Genomic DNA, 22,590 nt, shown 5'->3' with positions numbered 1-22,590 from the left:
CTCAGGTTATGCCCATGCAGGAATCAGCCCTGTAACTCTGCTTCCTTCTCTGTTTATTTGCACTAAACACTTCATTCTTTTTATATGTCAAATTTGCCCAGAGAAAGGACTTCCCAATATGTGTCCATTAGTCTTCATGGACAGAACTTTCATGTCAAAACCCCATTGGCCTGGGGCTCACCCCTGGTTCAGCCCTCCAGAGTGAAATGTTACGTGTTACACATTGATGAGGTTATTTGACTTGAATCTCATAGAATAAAAAACTGAGAAACTGAAACCTTCATTTTTTTTGATGCAAATATAAAATGGAAGAGTCACTTTGAAATATATTTTAGTATTTTCTTAAAAAGTTAAATATAGACATCATGCAACTCAACAATTCTATTTCTGGGTACCTAACCAGAAGAAATAAAAACATATGTTCACATAAACACTTGTACATGATAGTTTATAGTAGCATTATGCATAGTTGTCAAAACTGAAAATAATCTATATGTTAAACAACTCTAAAATAGATAAACAAAACTGGTATGTCCATATAATAAAATACTACTTAGCAATAAAAAGGAACAGACCACTGGTACATGCTACAACATGGATGAACCTCAAAAACCTTAGGAAAAGTGAAAGAAGCCAATACAAAAGACTATATACTTTATTATTTTATTTAAATGAAATTTGTGGAAAAGGAAAAGACTGTATACTTTATTATTTTATTTATATGAAATTTCTGAAAAATAGAGACGAAAACAGATCCATGATTGCCTGGGAGTGGTGTGGGGATTAACTGCAAATGTTTCAAGGAAATATTCTAAAAGTGGATAGTTTCACAACTGCATAGTTATTTGAAATTCTTGATCTGCATATTTACACTGAGTAAACTTTATAATATTTAAGCTATATCCAAGTAAATCTATTTTTTTATATTTTTAAAGAATTTTTTTCATGAGTAAAATCTTTCAAAAGACAATTGATCATTGGCCCTGGCTGGTTGACTCAGTGGTAGAGTGTCGGCCCAGCATATGGATGTCCCAGGTTTGATTCTCGGTCAAGGCACACAGGAGAATCGTGCATCTGCTTCTCCACCCCTCCTCCTCTCCTTTCTATCTCTCTCTTCCCCTCGTGCAGTCAAGGCTCCATTGGAGCAAAGTTGGCCCAGGTGCTGAGGATGGCTCCATGACTTCTGCCTCAGGTGTTAGACTGGTTCCGGTTGCAATGGAGCAATGCCCCAGATGAGCAGAGCATCACCTCCTAGTGGGCATGTCAGGTGGACCCCAGTTGGGCACATGCGAGAGTCTGTCTCTCTGCCTCCCTGCTTCTCACTTCAGAAAAATACAAAAAAATAAATGAATAAAAGACAATTGATCAAAGAAGATATGCGAATGCGTATAAGTACATGAAAAATGCTCAATATAATTAGTCACTAAGGAAATGGAAATTAAAACCACACATATCCATTAGTATGGTTTCATTAAAAGTCAGACAATTCCAAACACTGATGTTGATGGGTAGCAGCTAGAACTATTATACACTATTATTGGGAATTAATGGTATAATTACTGATAAAAATAGTTTGGCAATTTATTAAGAAGTTAAACAGGCCCTGGTGAGGTAGCTCATTTGGTTAGAGTGTCATCCCAGTACACCAAGGTTGTGGTTCAATCCCCTGTCATGGCACATACAAGAATCAATCAATGAATACATAAATAAGTGGAACGACAACTTGATGTTTCTCTCTCCTTCTCTTTCCCCCTCCCTCTCCCTCTCTCAACATCAATGAATAAAAAATATTTAAATGTTAAACAGAACATCTAGTATACAATTTAGCAATCCCATTCCTTTGTATACCAAAGAGAAATGAAAACATACATCCATATAAACATTTGTATATGAATGTTCATAGCAGCTTTATTTTTTTATTTTATTTCTGATTTTTTATTTTTATTTAGACAATTAAATTTAACAGGATGATATTGGTCAACCAGAGTACATTTCGAGAAAACATCTCCACATCATTTGGACAGTTGATTATGCTGTATACCGGTCACCCAAAGTCAAATCATCTTCTCTCAGCCTATATTTTGTTTCTCTTTAGCAGCTTTATTTTTAATAGCCACAACTAGAAGCAATCCAATTATCTTTCAACAGGTGAAAAGATTTAAAAAAATTATGGTATATCCATAAAATGGACTACTCTCAGCAATTTTTTTAAAACATAGGATAAATCACAACTTATTAATGCTTAGTAACAGAATCCAGACCTATAATAAATACATAATGAAAAAGCACATACACAAACAGTTATAGCTACATTTATCTAAAAACAGATCATTGCTTTCTTGAGGATGGGGTGGAAGGTTAGAATATGGGTGGAAAGATTACAAAATGTTATAATGAAACTTGAAAGTAATGGATGTTCATTATCTGGAAATAGGTGATAGTTTTAAGAATATATTACTATATCAAACTGAACATTTAAATATATGTGGTTCAATGTGCTGCAATAAATTTATTAAAAAGGGTCCAGCCACAGCTACCTTTCCCTCCAGCAGCATCAGTATGTCATGAGGGAAAGCTGAAGGGTCCCTGTTCAAAATATTCTTTGTCCAAGTGTCACAATATCTAAGAGCTCACCATTGACTTATTTATTCTTATTAAGACCATTATAGTAGGGCCCTGTATACACAAGTGATATGTTCCAAGAACCTCAGTGATGTCTGAAACCATATATATGTTTTTTCCTACATAGACATTCCTATGATAATGTTTAATTCATAAATTAGGCATAGTAACAGATACAGAATAATGACTAATAATAAAGTAGAATAATTATAATAATATACTTTAATAAAAATTATGTAAACGTGGTTCTCTATTAAAATATATTATTGTACTATATTCACCCTTTTTTTTAATTAAGGAAGCAATTTTTTATTTCTCTTTGGCATATCCAAATTGCCAGCATCACTACTCTTGCACTTTGGGGCCATTATTAAGTAAAAAGGGGTTACTTGAACACAAGTACTGTGATGCTATGACAGTGGATCTGATAACTGAAAGTGCTACTAAGTGACTAACGGGGTGGGGAGTGTATATAGTGTGGATGTGCTGAACGAAGGGATGATTCACCTCCCAGGCAGGATGGGGCTAAGGCTCAAGATTTCATCACAATATTCAGATTGGTGCATAACTTAAAACTTATGAATTGTTTATTTCTGGAACTTTTTATTTAATATTTTTGAACCACAGTCGACTGCAGGTAACTGAAACCGCGGAAGTAAAACTGTAGATAAAGGGGGACCACTGTATTGTTTCTCTAGTCAGGACTCTTGGCTGCATCTTTCAACCCTAATTCGAAACCTAACTTGAATTATCTTAAAAGACAGATTTATTGACCAAACCAAAGACAGAATGGAGTTGGAAATGGCCTCAGGAGTACATCGTACACTCGAGTGCAGTCACCTATTGTCTCATTCTGCTCTAATTCTCCCAATTGTTTTCACTCTCACAGCCTCTCTCTCTCTTTCTCACTTTACCATTCAAATGTCTAGAGTGCTCTTATTTGGCTTTAAACTGGTTGTCCCCAAGAGGCCATAAAATGACCCTCAGTAGCTCTAATTTATCTTCTTAAAGATGCAAAACCAAAGAATAAAGGGGGTTCTTTCTATAACTCCAGCTCACATCCCTAAGAGAAAGCTCCAGTGTGGATCCCAGGCTTGTTCTTCTGAGTGGGCAGGCCCATTGTGACTGGGAGGGTAGTAATTAAAAATTCTGTAGTGTATACTCAAGGAGTTGGAAGTAGGGAGAGTGAGCTGAACTGAAAAGCCTTATCAAACAAATTTTATACTTCACGATATTGCCTAGTGCCCACCTGGATTGCAAACTCTGGCAAGATACAAAAATTGTTTGTTTGCTTTGTTTTTTACTGGCAGAGGCATCGTGCATGGTTTTCTTCCTCAGAATTCCCTTACCAAATAGGTAACACTGCAGTACATCTCTGGAGATGACCACCCAGCCTGTCAAAAACTGGCTTTTCTCATTCTCTGCTTCTCCTCCCATCCCCCACAGAGAGAGAGAGAGAGAGAGAGAGAGAGAGAGAGAGAGAGAAGAAAACTAAAGCAATAAGCATCCTTTCCAGATTACTACAAAATAGTGGTTATTATTTTTCATCTTCCAAATAAATTTATTACACTGTCCCTATCAGAAGAAGGCAAAGATGCATGCAAAATGTCTCAAAAAGGAAGTCTTGGCAGAAGGCTGCCAGCTTTCTTGTCGTAGGAGCAGGCTTTCTCGCCCACAGGGGTCGCTCCAATTTACTCCTGTTGGTGCAGAACTAATCGGTAAATACTTGAATGTACCTGGGCTGCACTGTCCAACAGTGAGAACGATGGGATCTAGTATTTTGTTATTAACAACGGTTAAGTTAGGAATAAGGAACTATTTAGAATCACGTTGAGATACGAAGATATTTTTTTTTTTACAAATGTAAAACTTGTACATTTTATGTTCAATTTGGTTTGAACAAAAGTCAAGGTGAAAGTTTTTGCTTTAAAATTTTTTTATTGTGTTCTCCATTACCATTAAAAGAACAAACCTTTCAACAATAATCTCTTCATATTTTATTTTAAAATAAGCTTATTTACTTCCAAAAGCAGTCATGAAAATGAAAGCTATTCCTACCCTTGTCCCAGTTTCCTCTTCCAGAAGAACATTCTTTCTAAATTATTTTTCAATATTTTGAATTCACTTCAAAGAATCTGGTTAATATTTTTAAAAGTTTTTTCCCCAAAGTCTGAGACATGACCACATGCACAATTCTGACCTTCCCATCAGCATTACCACTGCAAACCAACTGGGAATTCTACTGAAAGAATTCAAGTTTATCTTGTTCCGGACCATATCCACCAACATTCAGTGTGTTTCAAGACTCTCTCTCTCTCTCTCTCTCTCTCTCTCTCTCTCTCTTTCCTGGAATGGCCAGATAATTTCAAAACCACGTTGCATTGAAAAGTACATTGTACAGTTTGGCTTTGAAATCTGTAAGGTTATCTAAACCACTGTGCCCAAAGGCATGACTGGATATAATTCACAAATGTAATAGAAAGATTTCCAGGACAGTCACACATCTTTTCCAAATTCATAGACAATAAAACCAGTATAAGCCTAAAGCATTTATTTGTTTATGCTCTGGTTATCAGAAGACATAGTTTAAAATTTTTTAGAAATTTTTACTTTCACCAGAGAGATATATTGAGCAGTACTAAAAACCCGACAAGGACCACAACCCTCTGCTCCTCCTGTCTCCACACTTGCTAACTTGTCAGTTCAACTTACCAGAGGCAGCCACCTTGTACTACTCTCTTAACTAGCCCATTAGAGTTACCTTCTTATTTCCAAATAATTGCATACTGCTACTCCTCAATTTGTTTATTTTTAGATACTAACTTCCTCTTATTATAAACAGGATTTAGCTCTCTTAACCCACTTTCTAAATAGAACTATAAAGCTATTTTTTGGTTTACATTTTAAGACTATTTTCCCCCAAAGCACCAAAATATCTTTCAACCAATTATCTTTTTTTGAAACTTTATTTGCTTTTGTTTTTCCAAGTGACCTCTCTTATCGGCTGGTCCTTTTCCTGGCGGCCTTGTCCTGGCACCCTCTGTCTTCTGGCTGCATTCTGGACCAGTTGCTCCCTAGGCCTGCTGGTCAGTTGTCATCCTGAGACACCTTTTTCCTGTCCTCCTGAGTTTGACAGACTGCTTTCTGGATCCTGTGTCTCTCTCCTGCTTAGTTTAGCACTTCCTTTAATTAGAACCCACCCAGGTTCTCAAGAAAAAATATAGGAAGTAAATTTTCTGAGTCTCAGCATGTCAGAAAATGTCCTTTTCTGCCCTCACACTTGATTAATAATTTGGCTGGATATTGCCTTCCAAGTTGAAGATCATGTTCTCTCACATTTTTGAAATCATTGCTTCATTACTGGCTAACATCCAGTGGTGTTAAGAAATGTAGTTTGGATTTATTCCACAAATATATATTGATTGCCTGCAATATAACAGGCTTAGAATATAACTGCTTAAAATACAGCATCAGAAAAAGAAACAAATTTCCCACCTTCATGGACCCTACATTGCAGTGTTGAGAACAGACCAAAAAAACAAACAAAAAAAACCCCAAAACAAAAAAAAAACACACACAAAACAACAACAACAACAAAAACCAAGAGAAATTTACAGATGATGAAAAGTCTATGCAGAAAATAAAACAATGTTTAGGGGTGGGGGTGGAATAGCCCTATGACGATGGGCTAGGTGTACTAGGGAGGGGCCGTGCACGCTGAAACCTGAGCAAGGAAGGCCCTGCGGATCCAGGGGTGGGTCTGGGGGAAGAGGAAGCCCCAGGTGTGAGAGTCAGAGGTGGAACCAGCTTGTCATGTTTAAAGTGGTCACAGTCACTGGAGCCCGGTGAAGTGGGGACAGATGCTCTCCTTGAGTCACCACTGCTTCTGGCCTGACTTCATGAAGATTCTTGTGAAATGTGGATTTTATTCTTCATTACAATAGAAAGCCACTGAAAGGTTATAGAACAAGGTAATGAAACCATCTGATTTAAGTTTGTTTGTTTTTGAGAGAGAAGCAAGGAGAGAGAGGGACAGGAGCATGGACTTGCTCCTGTATGTGCCCTGACCCAGGATCGAACCCAGCAACCTCCTCACTCTGGGACAATGCTGATTTAAGGTTTTAAAAGATCATCATACTGCCTGACCAGGTGGTGGCACAGTGGATAGAGCATCAGACTGGGATGCGGAAGGACCCAGGTTCGAGACCCCGAGGTCATCAGCTTGAGCGTGGGCTCATCTGGCTTGAGCAAAAATCTCACCAGATTGAACTCAAGGTCGCTGGCTCGAGCAAGGGGTTACTCAGTCTGTTGAAGGCCCACGGTCAAGGCACACATGAGAAAGCAATCAATGAACAACTAAGGTGTCCCAACGAAAAACTGATGATTGATGCTTCTCATCTTTCTCCGTTCCTGTCTGTCTGTCCCTATCTATCCCTCTCTCTGTCCCTGTAAAAAAGAAAAAAGAAAAAAAAAAGATCATCATACTGTATGAGAAACTGAATAGAATAGAAGGAGAGTAGAAGAAAAGAGACGAGTTCTGAGTCTACTTGCTGTTCTAATCTCTGTGAGAGGTGACAGTGGCTTGGGATGTATGGTGATGGCTGAGATATGGTGGAGGTCTGATCAGTGACCAGATTTGAAATGTACTTCAGAAACAAATCCAGCAAAAATGACTAAAATTAACATGTGGGATATGAGGGAAACAAGCTATTAAAGGAAACTGCAATTATAAGTGTAATATTTTATTTCTTTAAAAAATATACCTAGAGAGATTAAGGGGCATATTAATATATTCATGTCTGGGTTGCATGTGTTCATAAAATTCTTTATAATTCTCTATGATATATTTTACTTTTTCCTTTCTTTTTAATTATGGTGTTAAAGAGCTAGCTGGAGCTCCTCATTTGTGGGTAAGACCTACAGACTTGGCACTTCCCTGCTGGGTGACTGGACAGAGGTCAGTGCAGGCAGATCTACAGACTTCCAACCGATCCTTTGCTCAGTCCTGCCTCTCCTGTGGGCCCAAGCCTGTCTTTTGTTAGAATATTTTATAATGGAACAGATTCAGGTTTTTGTGGGGCCGGCCTGAAGATTTTACCATATGAGATTACCACAAATGAAAAAAAATACCAAATCATGAATCCAACTTAGTATGAAAGTGACTGTTTATAATGAAAAAAGTTACAAAAAATAACACATTTGAAAAAGCTGACAAATTCCATTAATGTCACAAAATCCAAGGAAATGACAATTTTTATTAATTCACTCTGAAATACTTTCTCTTCACCTCTTTTTATAATAATTGTATAACATCCTTCCATACAGAAACTAGTATAATAATTCTAGTTTGATTGGATTTTTTTGAAAACTACTGATAGTTTAGAGATGTTTCTCTCAGCTTTATGATTCATTGTTAATGTCATGGAAATTAAGACTGCTGCCAAATTTGGGGAGCCCTCTGTTACATTTCTCCCATTAGAAGATGAAAAATTTCAGGACATTTCAAGGTGCTTTGTGTAATGGCTAGTCTTAAAACATCTTTAAATTGAAGACATTCATTAACTAGCTTATCATCCGTGTCTTCATCGGGGTGACATGTTATGAATTTCATGTTATCTTTACAATGTCAGTATTTAATGTAAAACAACCCAAAGTTAAAATTGTTTCCAGTGTGTTCACAATTCTTACTTTTTTATTAATTAGATTATTAAATTATCCAAAAGCCATCATTTTTATTTAAAATTTATCTCTCTCTCTTACATAATTATTATCTCAATATAACATGAAAATTGTTTATTACAAGTTACTTCTTTATTTCAGCATAATTCATACCAATTTCGGTTGTCACTGTTAAAATTTTTGTTTCATACTCCTTTAAATGTTTATCTTAATTTTATTTTCGTTTTTAATTAAATGCCCATACTACATATTTTGTCTTATTCTTGAATACATATGAGTGTAGACACTAAAGCCACCTATTCTTTTAAGCCATGTTGCCTTGAAAGCAATCTTATCCTAACTTGGGATGCCTAAACCATGTGATTTCACTCATACACACTTGCTGCTGTGTGTATGTGTTTGTGTGGCCACAAAAAGAACACAGGAATTCTAACTTACTTTATTTTGTTCGATCCTATAAAATATATATATGGTACATTTACAATTATACACAAACATTAATGGGAACCAAATCCTCTGCTTACTGTTTATAAGTCTGATGATCAGAAGAATTTTGTTATTATCTAGTTTGTTTCATCTCCATTATTTACTTATTCCCTATGCTGGGCATCATAGGACACAATCACACCATTGTGCGACTTTTGTCTCCAAATCCTTGGGCCAAAAATCTTTAAACATATAAACATACCCGAGTAAGTCCAAATTAAATGCATCTCCAACTCAACTTTCCCTAGACATAGCCCCAAAATGCCCATAACCGCTCCAAAGATCTCTGAAATTAAGAAAAGTATGATGGAGAGAAATTTGAATTGAAAAGATAAAATGGTCTTAAATAACTGTGGTTAAAATATTTTACTTTTGCAAAGTTTAATATATATTGCCAAATAAACACATTGTAAGATCCCTTCCAGGCCCTCTCTCTTAGAAGGGGCCCACACAGATAAGAGATTCGGGAGTTAAAGCTTTATTGCCTGCCCAGTGAATCTGCCCCTGCTGTAGATAGTAAAGCTCTGGTGTCTTCCTGTGTGGCAAGGGTGGGAGTGTTAGGGGACAAACATCGAACATCAAACTGGAGCTCCGTGTGGAAGGGCTGGTGTTGGGGATGACTGTTTGCTATAGTCTTTAACTTAGGTCTTATTTGCTCCACCTAGGGCCTCACCTTCACCTGTGGTCCCTCCAAATTCTTCTGAGCTTTCCACAAGTTCTTTTGTGCCAACCTGTTTTCTTCATCCAGTCTTCCTCTCTGGGAGCACTATAAATCCTGGCTCCTCCAACCGCTCGGTCAGTTACCACACCTCCATCTACCCCTTAACTGCTTTAAATCTCACATGTACCCTGGTGCCTCCGCAAGTGATAGGCTGCTCTACTAGGACTTAGATCCCTAGGCTGACCAAGTAGACTTGTTTATGGTCTTTGGAGTGAGCATTTTTGTTCTACAATGAATAGACACAATAGATTAGGTTAATGTATGTGAACTAGAGATGAAAAGATAGTCATATATGCATAAGCTCTCAAATATTAAACCCATTCTCACAGCAAGGTAAATTTAAAACAAAAATCTTATATACACTAATGTAATGTCTTTCTTTCTCTTGTTTTTACAGTTCATGATTTTCTTATTCCGTGTCATTTTAGAGAGGTGCTGAAAGAACAAGGTATTAGCTTTACTTGGACCCTAAAAATCTTTACTGGCACTACATCTCCTGTGAGTACAAATAAAGGTTTCTGAGTTTCCAAAGCCATGTTTTCTTCTTCATTTGGGTCACAGAAGAATTCATGCTAAATGTTGTTTACAATCAGTCTTACTCAGCAGAAATTTCTGCTTAAAAATCTAAGAAGTCTACCTGAGTGAGGGTTAATTCTCCACTCTCTTCAGAAGCTCTCGTTTAGTAATCGGATATATCCTCCGCTGGCTAGGTCTAGAAGATTGTTCCACTGCTCACTTTTCATGCTGGTTGTCCTATTACCAAATCTGCTTTTCTATAAATTGTCAGCTCACACTAACTGGTCTTGATCTTAAAATGGAATCTGAGAGGTCTTTGATTCTCAGAATTGGGACCCTAAGCCTTGTAGAAGACCAGAGGATTAATGTCCACTAAGAACTTAGTCATTGGTCAGATGTGTAGCTTTTGGTAGGCACAACACTGAAAGAAGGGAACGGTCATTTAGAAACTGAAAACTTATTCTGAATGGTCTCTGCATTTATGACTGACAACTGAATAAAAGTCATGTTTATTCTTTGTAATTTCTGTATAGTGTGGGTACACACTAGTTGTATTTCTTGGTCACCATGAAAAATGTTGACTCCTAAACATGTTTCTAAAATCTCTGAAGGTCGACTCAACAATTTACTTGTTTAGAATTTGTTCTGAAGTTATTACTAGTCTACTGGGCAAGCCAAACTGAAAAAAGTTTCATCTCATTAGGCCAAGTATCATCACCTTGGATTAACTGCATATGTAAAATGGATAGTATTTACCCTGGTGTGTACATTTGGTTTCTCAGGAACTGAAAAAAAACTAATAAAAAGAATTCCAACTTTCTATAAATTCCTTTTTTTGTTCAGAAGAAGTGGTATAGACTTTACTTTGGTATAAAATTTGGACATGGTTTAACCATCTCTGATTAACTACACTACCACCATTTTCTGTAGAATTGTTACTTAAAGTGACACAAATAATGTCCATAATTATAAAACTGCCTTAATTAATTAAGTTAATAAATGTTTTTAAAAACTTATTATATGCCAGACATTGAATTGTAGTCTCTGAGAGATCAGGGACTTCATCTGTTTTGTCCATCATTTTATTTTCAGAATCAAGCCCAGAGAACACCCTCAGTACAAATTATTGTCATGGAATAAGTAATTGAATAAGTAAGTACTAGCTAATTAGGCATAAATACAATGTGTCCATAAAGTCATGGTGCACTTTTGACCGGTCACAGGAAAGCAACAAAAGTTGATAGAAATGTGAAATCTGCACCAAATAAAAGGAAAACTCTCCCAGTTTCATACCTATTCAGTGCAGTTTGATGTGGGCTCATGCACAGATTTTTTAGGGCTCCTTAGGTAGCTATCCCGTATAGCCTCTACAGACTCGTCACTGACTAATGGCCTACCAGAACGGGCTTTCTCCACCAAACTGCCGGTTTCCTTCAACTGCTTATCCCACCAGATAATGTTATTCATATGTGGTGGCGCTTCGTTATAAATGCACTGATATTCACATTGCACTTTTGTCACAAATTCGAATTTAGCGAGCCACAGAACACACTGAACTTTCCTCTGTACCATCCACATCTCAACTGGCTTGGCTGTGGGCTGCTCCGCTGTATACACGGTGTTACGTCATCATCTGCACATGCACACATGCTGCCACATCATCCTACAGAAACTGGGAGGGTTTTCTTTTATTTAGTGCAGATTTCACATTTCTATCATCTTTTAATGCTTTCCTGTGACGGGTCAAAAGTGCACCATGACTTTACGGACACACTGTAAATAAATATAGTAAGTTGTTAGAAAAACCAGATAGAGATATGTCTAGTGTATTTGCTTATTATTACTACTATAACAAATTACCAAAATGTAATGACTTAAAACAACATAAATTTATTATCTTACAGACCTGGAGTTCAGAAGTTCTAAAATCAAGGTGTTGGAGAAATTTCTTCTAGAGGCTCCAGGGGAGAATCTTTTTCAGCTTTGAGAGTCCACCTACATTCCTTGGCTGCGATTCCTTCTTCCATCTCCCCTACTCTCATCTCTGTTTGCCTTGTCACATCTCTCACTTTGGCACTCCTGTTTCCCTTTTTTTTTTTTTTTTTTTTTTGTATTTCTCTGAAGTGAGAAGCGGGGAGGCAGAGAAACAGACTCCTGCATGCGCCCAACCAGGATCCACCTGGTGTGCTCACCAGAGGGCGATGCTCTGCCCATCTGGGGCGTTGCTCTGTTGCAACCAGAGTTGTTCTAGCACCTGAGGCAGAGGCCACGGAGCCATCCTCAGTGCTCAGGCCAACTTTGCTCCAATGGAGCCTTGGCTGCAGGAGGGGAAGAGGAGAGACAGAGAGAAAGTAGAGGGGGAAGGGTGGAGAAGCAGATGGGTGCTTCTCCTGTGTGCCCTGGCTGGGAATTGAACTCAGTACTTCTATATGCTGGGCCAACGCACTACCACTGAGCCAACCGGCCAGGGCCACCTGCTTCCTTTTTATGATGACCTTTCACATTTATGTTGAGCTAACCAGATAATTTAGGATAATCTTTTTATCTCAAAAATTTTAACTTTATCACATCTTTAAAGTCTCTTTCAAATGTGTAAATAAAGTAATATATTTCAAAGATTCAGAATTAGGATATGGGCCTTTGGGGAACTATTTATTCTGTCTACCACACCTAGGGTATAATGGACCACTGAAAAAGGGAGCTTCATGTCAATCCGAGGAGACAGGTTTATAGAGAATGTTATTGTTGACCCAAGTTTAGGAACATGATGTGATTAGGAAGAAAGACTTCTGGCACAGGAAACAGCATGAGCATAAGTAAGAAGACAGGAAACAGCAGGTCTTCCCTGATGACCTCAAGGGGTTTGGTAGGATCTGTTTGTAAAACAAGATGGATAATTGAGGAGCCAAAGACAAACAAAAATAACTGAAAAAGTGATTTGCTAAGGAGTTTAAATTTTATCCTATAAGAAATTAATCAATGAAGGATTTTAAACAGCTTAAGTGTTTCAATGGTTTTTCATTTATACTTGGGGTAAAGTTTAATATCTTTAACATGATGCCATATTGCTTAAAGCCTATGAACCCTTTCTAAGAAATAATATATATATATTTATATATTATTTATATTTATATATATATTTTATATTTAGCAAAAGAGAGAGAGATGGAAAGGGAGAGAGATGAAAAGCATCAACTTGTAGTTGCATCACTTTAGTTGTTCACTGATTGCTTCTCATACATGTTTTGACTGAGGAGCTTAAACTGAGCCAGTGACCCCTTGCTCAAGCCAGCAACATTGGGTTTCAAACCAGTGACCACTGGGCTCAAGCCAGGGACCGTGGAATCATGTCTATGATCCTACACTCAAGCTAGCTACCCTGCACTCAAGCTGGCGAGTCCACGCTCAAGCCAATGACCTTAGAATTTCAAACTTGGACCCTTAGCACTCAGGTTGATGATCTATCCACTGTACAACTACTGATCAGGCTCACAAACATATTTTTAAATACATAAAATAAAGTACATAGGGTTACAAAGAAAAGCAATTTTGTTGAAATAAAATGTTCTATCCATCAACCCACTGAGAGTCTGTGGGTCTCAGGTTATAAATCAAAGATAATTCTCTTTCTCCATTTCTCTCTCTCTCCTGTTTCATCTTGAGCTCAAACTGCTAGGAACTATAGCCTTTTCTCTGCTCCATTAAAATGTGAAGTTTTCCCTGCCCTGGGTCTTTGCCACATGTTATTTCTTTTGGTTTTAGTTTTTTGCTTTGCCCTAGCCTTTTCTCCACCCACATCTCGAGAACTTACTTGGCTTGTCACTTTATAGGTAAAATTCACATAACTTACTAAAGTAAGTCTTCTATTAGAATATCATATCACTCAGTAATTTTATTTTACTAAATTAATAATGTTTATATAGTTATTTATATGATTATTTACTAGTGGCTGTCTCATTGGCCAGACAATTTTTTTGCTGAGGCTATCATCTGTATTCCCATTGCATAGCTCAATGCTTGACATTTCATAGATACTGCATTTTTTTTAAATAAATTTTTATTTTAAAAGTTTTAGATACACAGAAAAGTTACAAAGATGAAATGAAGAGTTATCATATACCCAACAACTTGTTTCTCCTATTTTTATTATCTTACATTAGTATGGTTCATCCATCATAATAAATGAATAAATATAGATATTGTTATTAACTAAAATTCCCACTTTATTCAGATTTTTCTTTTTTATCTAATGCTATTTTTCTATTCCAGGATTCTATCCAGGATATCACATTACATTTAGTTGCTATGTGTCCTTGGGTTGTGACAATTTCTCAGACTTTCTTTGTATTCAATAACCTTGAGGATTCTGAGGAGTGCTGGTCAGGTATTTTGTAGAATGTCTCTAAATTTGACTTTATCTGATGATTTCCCCATGATTACATGGGGTTATGGTTTGGGGAAAGAACACCACAAGTCATTTTATTACATCATATCACACCAACCTGACATCACAGCTGATATTAACCTCGATCACCTGGCAAGGTAGTGTTGTCAAGTTCCTCTGTTGTCAAGTTATACTTTTGGAAGGAAGTAACTTCACAGCCCGCATATAAAAATTAGGGATTTATGCTTTACATACCTAAGGTTGGAGTATTTACATCAATTATATAGATTGTTTCTGCATGAGACTTTCTTTTGTCTATTCTCACCTATCTATTTATTTATACAATAACTTATTTATATCAGAATTAACTCATTTATTTTATGATTTGTATTATAATCCAATACTATTTTATTTATCTCTTTGCTTAAATTGTTCCAGCTTTGACCATTGGGAGACGTTTTAGTTGGCTGTCATGTTCCTTTGACATATCCCCCATCTTTGTGTGTGTATGTTCTCTCCTCACTTCCTTACTTTCTGGCACGAGAAGATGCTCAAAGCTCAACATGTATATTTTTTCCCCAATTTCTAGAACTAGCTATTTCAAAGGGTTCTGGTTTCTTTTAATGAAGAATCAGATTAGAAACCAAGATTTGGGCACTGGGTATGCTCATTGTTTAAGGGGGTCATTGCTTCCAGGTTTCTTAGCTGAAAGAGCAAGGAAACACATTTGTGTATGATACTAACCCAGGTATATTCACATTTCCATAACTATTTTGATATGTGACTATCTGTATTTACATCAAGCTAAACATGAGTTATACTCATGTCTCCAAGTCTAATTCATTACCACAAAACTATTCTAGCCTTCCCTCCCTTGCTTATCTGTCACTTCCCACTGCAACAGTAAGAAACCTGCCTTCCGTCATCTGCCTTCCATTTACTTAGTCATTCAATTTCATTATATATGTATAGTGGCTTCAGAATTATTAACCCATACACCCATGGGAAGCCACTTCATTAATTAGATTACAGTGCTTATGCACAGCTCCTTTTGCCTTAAATCTTACAGATTCCAATCATTTCCAAAACTACTGAAGTCAGCATCTTTTCCCTTACCCCCCTGCACTGAGATTGTTTCACATATTTATAATAGAGTTAGATTCTTTTGACACAGTCTCTATTTCATTTTGGGAACTCCCTGACCTCCTAAATGATTTTTAAATTTGCATACATTAATATTCAGTCACTGTAAAGGTCTCTGGGTTTTAACAAATGCATAGCATCACGTGTCCACCATTACATTATCATACACAATGATTTCACCATCCTAAAATGTCTCTTGTGCTTTGCCTATTGAACTCTTCCTTCTTCCTAAATCCTGCACTCCCGACAAATACTACTTGTTCACCATGGCTACAGTTTTGCCTTTTCCAGAATGTCAGATAAATGAAATCACACAATATGTAACCTTTTCAGAGTGGCTTTTTTCATTGAACAAATTACATTTAAGATTCATTCATGTCTTTGTAAGGTCTGAAAGCTCATTTTTCTTCTTTTTCTTTTTTATCTCTGAAAAGTATTCCACTGTAATGGATATACCACAGTTGTTTACCCATTCACCTGTTGAAGAACTTCTTTGTTGCTTCCAGATTTTGGTAATTGTGAATCAAGCTTTCATAAACATTCTTGTGCAGGATTTTATGTTGATGTAAGTTTTTAAATCATCCAAGTACATACCAAAGAGTAAAATTGCTAGAGTGTATGGTAAGCCTATATTTAGTTTTTTTAGAAACGGATAAACTGTCTTCTAAACTGCCCAACTTCAGTACGTTCTTTAATGAATTATGAGGAGGTCATTCTGGTGGCAGTGTGCAGATGTCAATAGGATTAAAAGCTGGAGATTAAATTCAGTTAAGAAATTGATGCAATGGTTTTAGTCAGAGATAATAATTTTCTGGGGAAGAAAAAGCAGCTGGAAAGATAGAGGGCAATTTCATGGCCTTGAAGAGTTAACAATATAGAGGCCTAGGATCTGGCCACTAACTAGCTATGGGATTATGATGATGGATTAGTAGCTCCCGGATGTCTAGTTCGGGTACAATGAGAATAGAGAAGAGCACTTTAAAGGACTGGGGGCTTTGGGAACATTTTGATCACATGGGTCTGAAATGCCTATTGGATTGTCAGGGGAAATGTCCAGGAGGCAGTTGTATGTGTGAATCCTGAGCTCGGAAATAAAACCTGTTTATCAGAATGGAAAGAAGTAAAATTACTCACAGTTATAAAGAGAGGTCTGTAGTGAATCCTAACTTAATAAACATAATTTTAGTTTAAGAATCACTATTTCCTTTAAATGTAAACTTCGGCCATGCAATGTATTTGTTAAGTGACAGTGGCTTTAAAATGAAGATAGATATCTGCATTTCCATCCTCATATGCCTGTTTGCTAAATTATTCTACCTGCCAGCTCATATAATTCAATCTCCATTCACCAACTCTATTCTGAATACACCTTTAGATTAACAATATTTTGTATTTTAAAACCAAGAAAGAGCTTGGAGACCATCTAGTTCAAGCATTTATTCTTGAATATGAACTTAATTGCCTATGTAGCTGAACCTAATCAATTTAATTACAATCTTACTATGCCTTCTTGCTTCTTATTAATTCAAAAATCTGTGTTCTCTTAAAGAAAAAGAAACACTTACGATGTGATTCACAGGAGTAAGTTGTTCCAAACCTTGGGAGAAAGATAACGTTGCTTCTTATAATTTTCCTCAGTCTAATCAAACCTAACTTGAATTCTCTGCCCCCCAAAATTGGCAGGCAGTCCAGTTCCAGTGTCAGTGTTTTCTGAGACTCCGATGCCCTCTCCAGCATACACAGGTCCTAGAAAACAGGCGCAGGACTGATCTTAGGTTTTGGAGGTTGCTGCTTCCATATTGCTTTGCAGAGGCCCCTGAGGGCTGAAAAAAAAAAAAAAGGAAAACTCAGTTACTGAAGACTCTTAACAAGGCAGCACAGTTAGTTCACAGGGCTCACAGGTCCTGCCCCTTCTGCAGCTGGCTATCTCAGACACCCACCTTCCCAAAGCTCTTTACCGCCTGCCCCTTTACCGCTATTCCATTCCTGGGAGATGCACTTTCCTGGGGTCAAACAGCTTCCTTAATTACCCTCAAAGCACAAACCTCCATATTTTCTACCCTTCCAGAAAATCCATCTAAATCAACCGGATAGTTATAGACCAGGAATTTTAATTTCTTGACCAGACCTGGACAATAAATTAATTAAGTTAGTCAAGTAAGATGCAAATTAAAAACTACAAACACTGTCTATAAGGCGCAGCACTACCCAGCAATACAAAATCTTTTGGCTCAACAAGAAAAGCAAGAGTGCACTTTTTTAGGAGAATTCTTCCAAATTTCAAAAGTTGGTGACTATTTAAAAATATTTTTAAAAGCCCTTCAAACCAAACCAAAAATACCTGAATGTAATGAGCCACCATTTTAAAGCCTTTTACCTAGGTGCACATGAATAATGAGAAAAACGCTTTTTCCCCCCCTTGGAAAATTCAACTTCCTAATCCTAGCATTTTTTTTTTTTTATCAAAAGGTATTTACTCCTAACTGGAATTAAGGAAAATTCACCACAGCTCAAAAAGAAAAGCTGAGTAGTAGGTCAAGAGATGCAGAAAATAAGTTTTATTGTTTTCTAATGATTCCTCAGCAGGAGAATTCTTTTGAAAGTTAAATTTTCAACCTCGTTACACATACCTTACAATGCTCCACATACATGACCTAATTTGGACACGTGAGTACTAAGGATTTGTGTTACAGTGTAAAGCATTTGGGTTGGGGCAGATCACCTTGTTTCTCTTTCATTGAGTTTTCCTGATGCTTTGCCCAGTGAGCTCAATAACTATCTCAATCATCGATGGGTTATTGGAGAGGAGGAAGTAGATGATCTAGTTACTATTTTATGGTAATACAGCAAGATGATTTAATAATGCAGTTCTATTTGAGGCCGTATAACCTTTGATATGTGAGAGAGTATGTGGGGGATGGGGCAGCATATGAAAAAAATTGATCATGACTATTTGTTTTAGTCCATTCAGGTGGCTATAACAACTTACCATAAACTGGGTTGCTTGCAAACAACAGAAATTTATTTCTCACAGTTCTCTAGGCTGAGAAGTCTAAGTCAAGGTTCTGACAGATCCACTAGCAAGAACCTGTTTTCTGGTTCATAGCCAGCTGTCTTCTCTTTATGTCCTCACCTAGTGGAAGGAAGTGAGGGAGCTCTCTGGGACCTCTTTTATAAGGGCACTAATACTACTGTATTTCTGAGGGCTCCAGCTTTATAACCTAATCACTTCTCAAAGACTCCTCCTACCTCCTAATACTATCACATTGGAGTTTTAAGATTTCAATTTATAAATTGGCCCAGGGTGGGGGAGGGGAAATGGGGAAGGCACAAACATTCATTCTATATCACTATTGAAGCTTTTTATAAAAATCATTTGGAGGCATGGGCATAAATCCAATGGCAGGAGTCACCTGCAAAAATGAAGGTGCCTTTCTTCTAGACATAAGAAGGAGTAATGGGGCCCTTCCTTCCAGTTTTGGTTTGGGAAGGTCTGGCTTTTCACTTATTGAAATAAATTAATATCTCTGTGTCTTGAAATTTTAGAAAGTAAAAATCATTCAAATTTACTCATTCACGTGATTATGAAAAGACTCACAGAAAATCACTATGCACCTTTGTCTCCATGAAATACAGAGCTCCATGCTTAATATTCAATGCAGTATGATTCTGAATGACAGCCAACCCCCAGAGGACACCATATTTCACAGTCAGAGGCCTCCTTAACTCAGTGGTATGCATCGTGTATTCATTTCCTCATCACCTAATCAACTCGGTTAGCATTTTACATACTTCACCTCTGTGGTGTTCTTCTCCCAAACCCATCATCTCATTCTAATCATGCAAAAAATATCAGACAAACTCAACTTGAAGGTCATTTTACAAAATACAAAACCAGTTCTCTTCATAAATGTCAAGGTCATGAAAAAACAGGGGAAATGGAGAAATTGCCACAGATTAGATATTAAGAAGATATGACAACTAATTGCAATGTGATATCTTAGTTGGAATCCCATGACAGAGAAAAGACATTAGTGGAGGGAAAAAATGTGGAATCCAAACAAAATTTATAGTTTAAGTAATAGCAACATACCACTGTTTTTGATAAATTTGCCGCGATTATGTGAAATGTTACGAGTAGAGAAAACGAGGCAAACAGTTTATGAGAACTCCCTATAATGTGTTTGCAATTTTTTGTAAATATATAATTACTCCAAAATAAAAAGTTATTTACAGCAAAAATTTTTAAATTGTTTTAAAGGTGGTGTCTTTGTTACCCTGTCTAGCTTGGTTTCTTTATTCAAGCAATTTAGTAATAAGCTTTGGACATCAGTACAAGGCTCCAGGTGAACACATTTGTTTTCCATTACCTTGTGGCCCAAGAGGGTTTGCCTGAGTCAATGTATCAATCAGAAAGGAATCTTTTGGTTGCAAATGAGAAATTTCAACTTAAAACAACAAACAAAAACAGGAACTTTTTAGTCCACGTAGCTAGAAGTCCAGCGTTATACTGGCTCCAGAAAAAAGGGAATGATGTCACCAGTTTAAATCCCTTAGCCTTTCATTCTTCTTTGTGGCTTCATCCTGAAACTCTTAATCGTGATTCTCTGGTGCTCCAGGCTCACATCCTCTGGGTCAGATTCACCAGAAAAGAGGGTATGCCCCCTCTTTCCAATAACCACAGCAACATTTAATTTCTCCTCACTGATTCTGATTTGCATCATGTGCTCAACTACAAACAAATCACTGTGAATAAAGAATTCAGTGGTTTACTCATCAGGCCTGAGCCACATACCCGCCCTTGAGTAGACAGTAGAGTCACTTCCACTAGAAGCTCATGATCTGACAGTTCTTTCTCAAAGAGAAAGGCAAGCATTGTTACAAGAAGCCGAGTTAATGGATGTAAAATAGCAAACAGAACAAATACCTACTCTCCTCACAGTATACTTTTCCTAAATGAGGCCACTCCTCCAGGCCTCCATACCTGGCTCCCAACCAGTGCTTTTGTATAGAGAGAAATTCAGCCCTGCCTCTTCCAGACCTGTCTCAGGCCTACCTGTAACTCACCACTGTATCAGGACGTGCCACGGTTTACCTCTTCTAGGAGAGTCAATGCTGGTTAAACCTACCTTGACTCCAGCCACATTTTCCCCTGCCTTTGTCTGTTCTTTAATGTATTACAGTCTTTGAGGCTGGTGCTATAAACAGTAATAGCCATTCGTGTGTAATGTAGTTTCATAGCCCCACTCTAAACCAACAACACGTTTTCTAACACGGGCATGGAAACTGCTACTTTTCCATTGGTGACTCTAACCCTTCTCTAGAAAAACTTGAACTCTTTCTCAATCTCAATATCTGTCTGAAACTTGACAAAAGAAGGCAAAGTCATAGTTTTCCATTGTTTATAGATCAGAAAGGCTTTGGTGTCTGAGGGCTTTTCAGCTTAATTGCCCAGAATTTTTGACTTTGGATCCCTTCAGCTCATTTGGATCAAAACAAAGCCTGATCATACATTAGTCACAGATGCCCAGACCAACAGTTGGAGTTTGAAAGAGATAAACAGAAGGGGCATTTCTGTCCCCTGGTAGCGTGTGTGTACTAGTCAATGTCAGTGCCTTGCCCATACCCTTTCTCTGTTCCTCACATTCTGAGAGTACTACTGGGAGGACCTAAAACCACCTTCCAGAAGGCTCTCTTCAACTACAGGAAGATGCATGACTCAGATTTCTGCTAGGCCAAAGGTGCCAGAGAGTTAATGCTGTCTGGAATAAGCCTCAACAAACCACAGGAGTTGGTGGATAACTATCCATATCCTTTGTCCTTTAGGGCCCTTTTCTTTCATGAAATCTCTGGAGAAGGACAACAGTATGTCTTACCCACAAAGCCCAAGTAAAACACCATTGTTTCTGGGGAATAAGTAGAAACAGAACCTGCATCACTAAGAGTGTGGAACTCAAGTACAAATCTATTGCTGTTAGGGGAGGTAAACCTTCTGCTCCTGAGGATCCCACACCAATCAGTAGAGGTTAGTTACTACTAGGGTTCAGCAAACGTCTCTATCTCACCGAAGACCAATGACAGACAGGAGGCAGAGTTTGTACAAGTAACAGGGAAGAGGGCAAGAATGCTGAAAAAGCACCACCCCCAAGGACAAGGTATAAGAGATCTGCTTAGGAATCAGGACAAGAAAAGAGAACCCCATCTGTGTCCACTGTGATAAGAACAGTGAGTGACAAGCTACAGTAGTCAGTCAGCCATATGGCACAGACAAGAGCTGAGAAATGAACCAGTGAACTTGAAGATAGGTCAATGGACATTGTTCAAAATAAAACACATTGAGGAAAAAAAGAATACCTTTTTTAAAAAAGAACGGAGTATCCAAAAGCTGAGCACAACATTAAAGCCTTAACATATCAAAAAGTGGAGTCTCAAAAAGAGGAAAGAAAATGGAACAGAAGAAATATTTGAGAAGAAAACATCCTCAAATTTTCCAAAATTAGTAAAAGACAACATGTCATAGATCTAAGAGGCCCATAGCACCTCAAACGAGGTGAACACAAAGACCCAAATATTTGCACCACTAATAGAACTACTACAAACCAAAGAGCGAGAGAAAAATTTACAGGCAACACAAGCAAAAGGAAACATTCTGTACAAAAAAACAACAACAAAGAATTACAGTAGAGCCTTGGATGGGTGGCTCAATAGATAAAACATAGACCCAGGATGCTGAGGTCACGGGTGTCATCCCCAGGCAGGACACGTAAAAGAGGCAGCCAATAGGTGCACAGCTGAAATGGAACAACCAGGTGGAACAATGAGTGGATGCTTTTCACTCTCTTGTTCTCTCTCGCTCATCCCCTGTCTCTACCTTCTTCTTTCTCAAATCAATGGGGGGGGGGGTGGACTACAATTATAGTAGACTGTTCACCAGAACTTTGCAATTCAGAGAAAAATGAATGAAGTGCTAAAAAAAAATTACTGACCCAGATCTGTACCCTCTGAAAATACTTATCAACAATAAATGTGCTAAAGACAT

At 37.5% G+C, this 22,590-nt stretch overlaps 1 long non-coding RNA gene across 2 annotated transcripts in view; it reads right to left on the bottom strand.

The window, feature by feature from the left end:
- Nucleotides 1-750: 750 nt before the first annotated feature.
- LOC136306134 (uncharacterized) overlaps nucleotides 751-22,590 on the bottom strand; it is a 154,216-nt gene continuing 132,376 nt past the window's right edge. For both annotated transcript variants that reach the window (XR_010725608.1, XR_010725609.1), the window contains 2 exons: nucleotides 17,117-17,374; nucleotides 751-1,322 (listed from right to left, as the gene is read on the bottom strand). This is a non-coding gene — a long non-coding RNA (uncharacterized lncRNA). The remainder of the gene's footprint in view (nucleotides 1,323-17,116; nucleotides 17,375-22,590) is intronic.

Source organism: Saccopteryx bilineata, chromosome 5, assembly GCF_036850765.1.
Source record: "Saccopteryx bilineata isolate mSacBil1 chromosome 5, mSacBil1_pri_phased_curated, whole genome shotgun sequence".
Taxonomy (NCBI): domain Eukaryota; kingdom Metazoa; phylum Chordata; class Mammalia; order Chiroptera; family Emballonuridae; genus Saccopteryx; species Saccopteryx bilineata.
The sequence above is the reverse complement of the archived record's forward strand: the minus strand, read 5'-3'. Positions and strand labels throughout refer to the sequence as shown.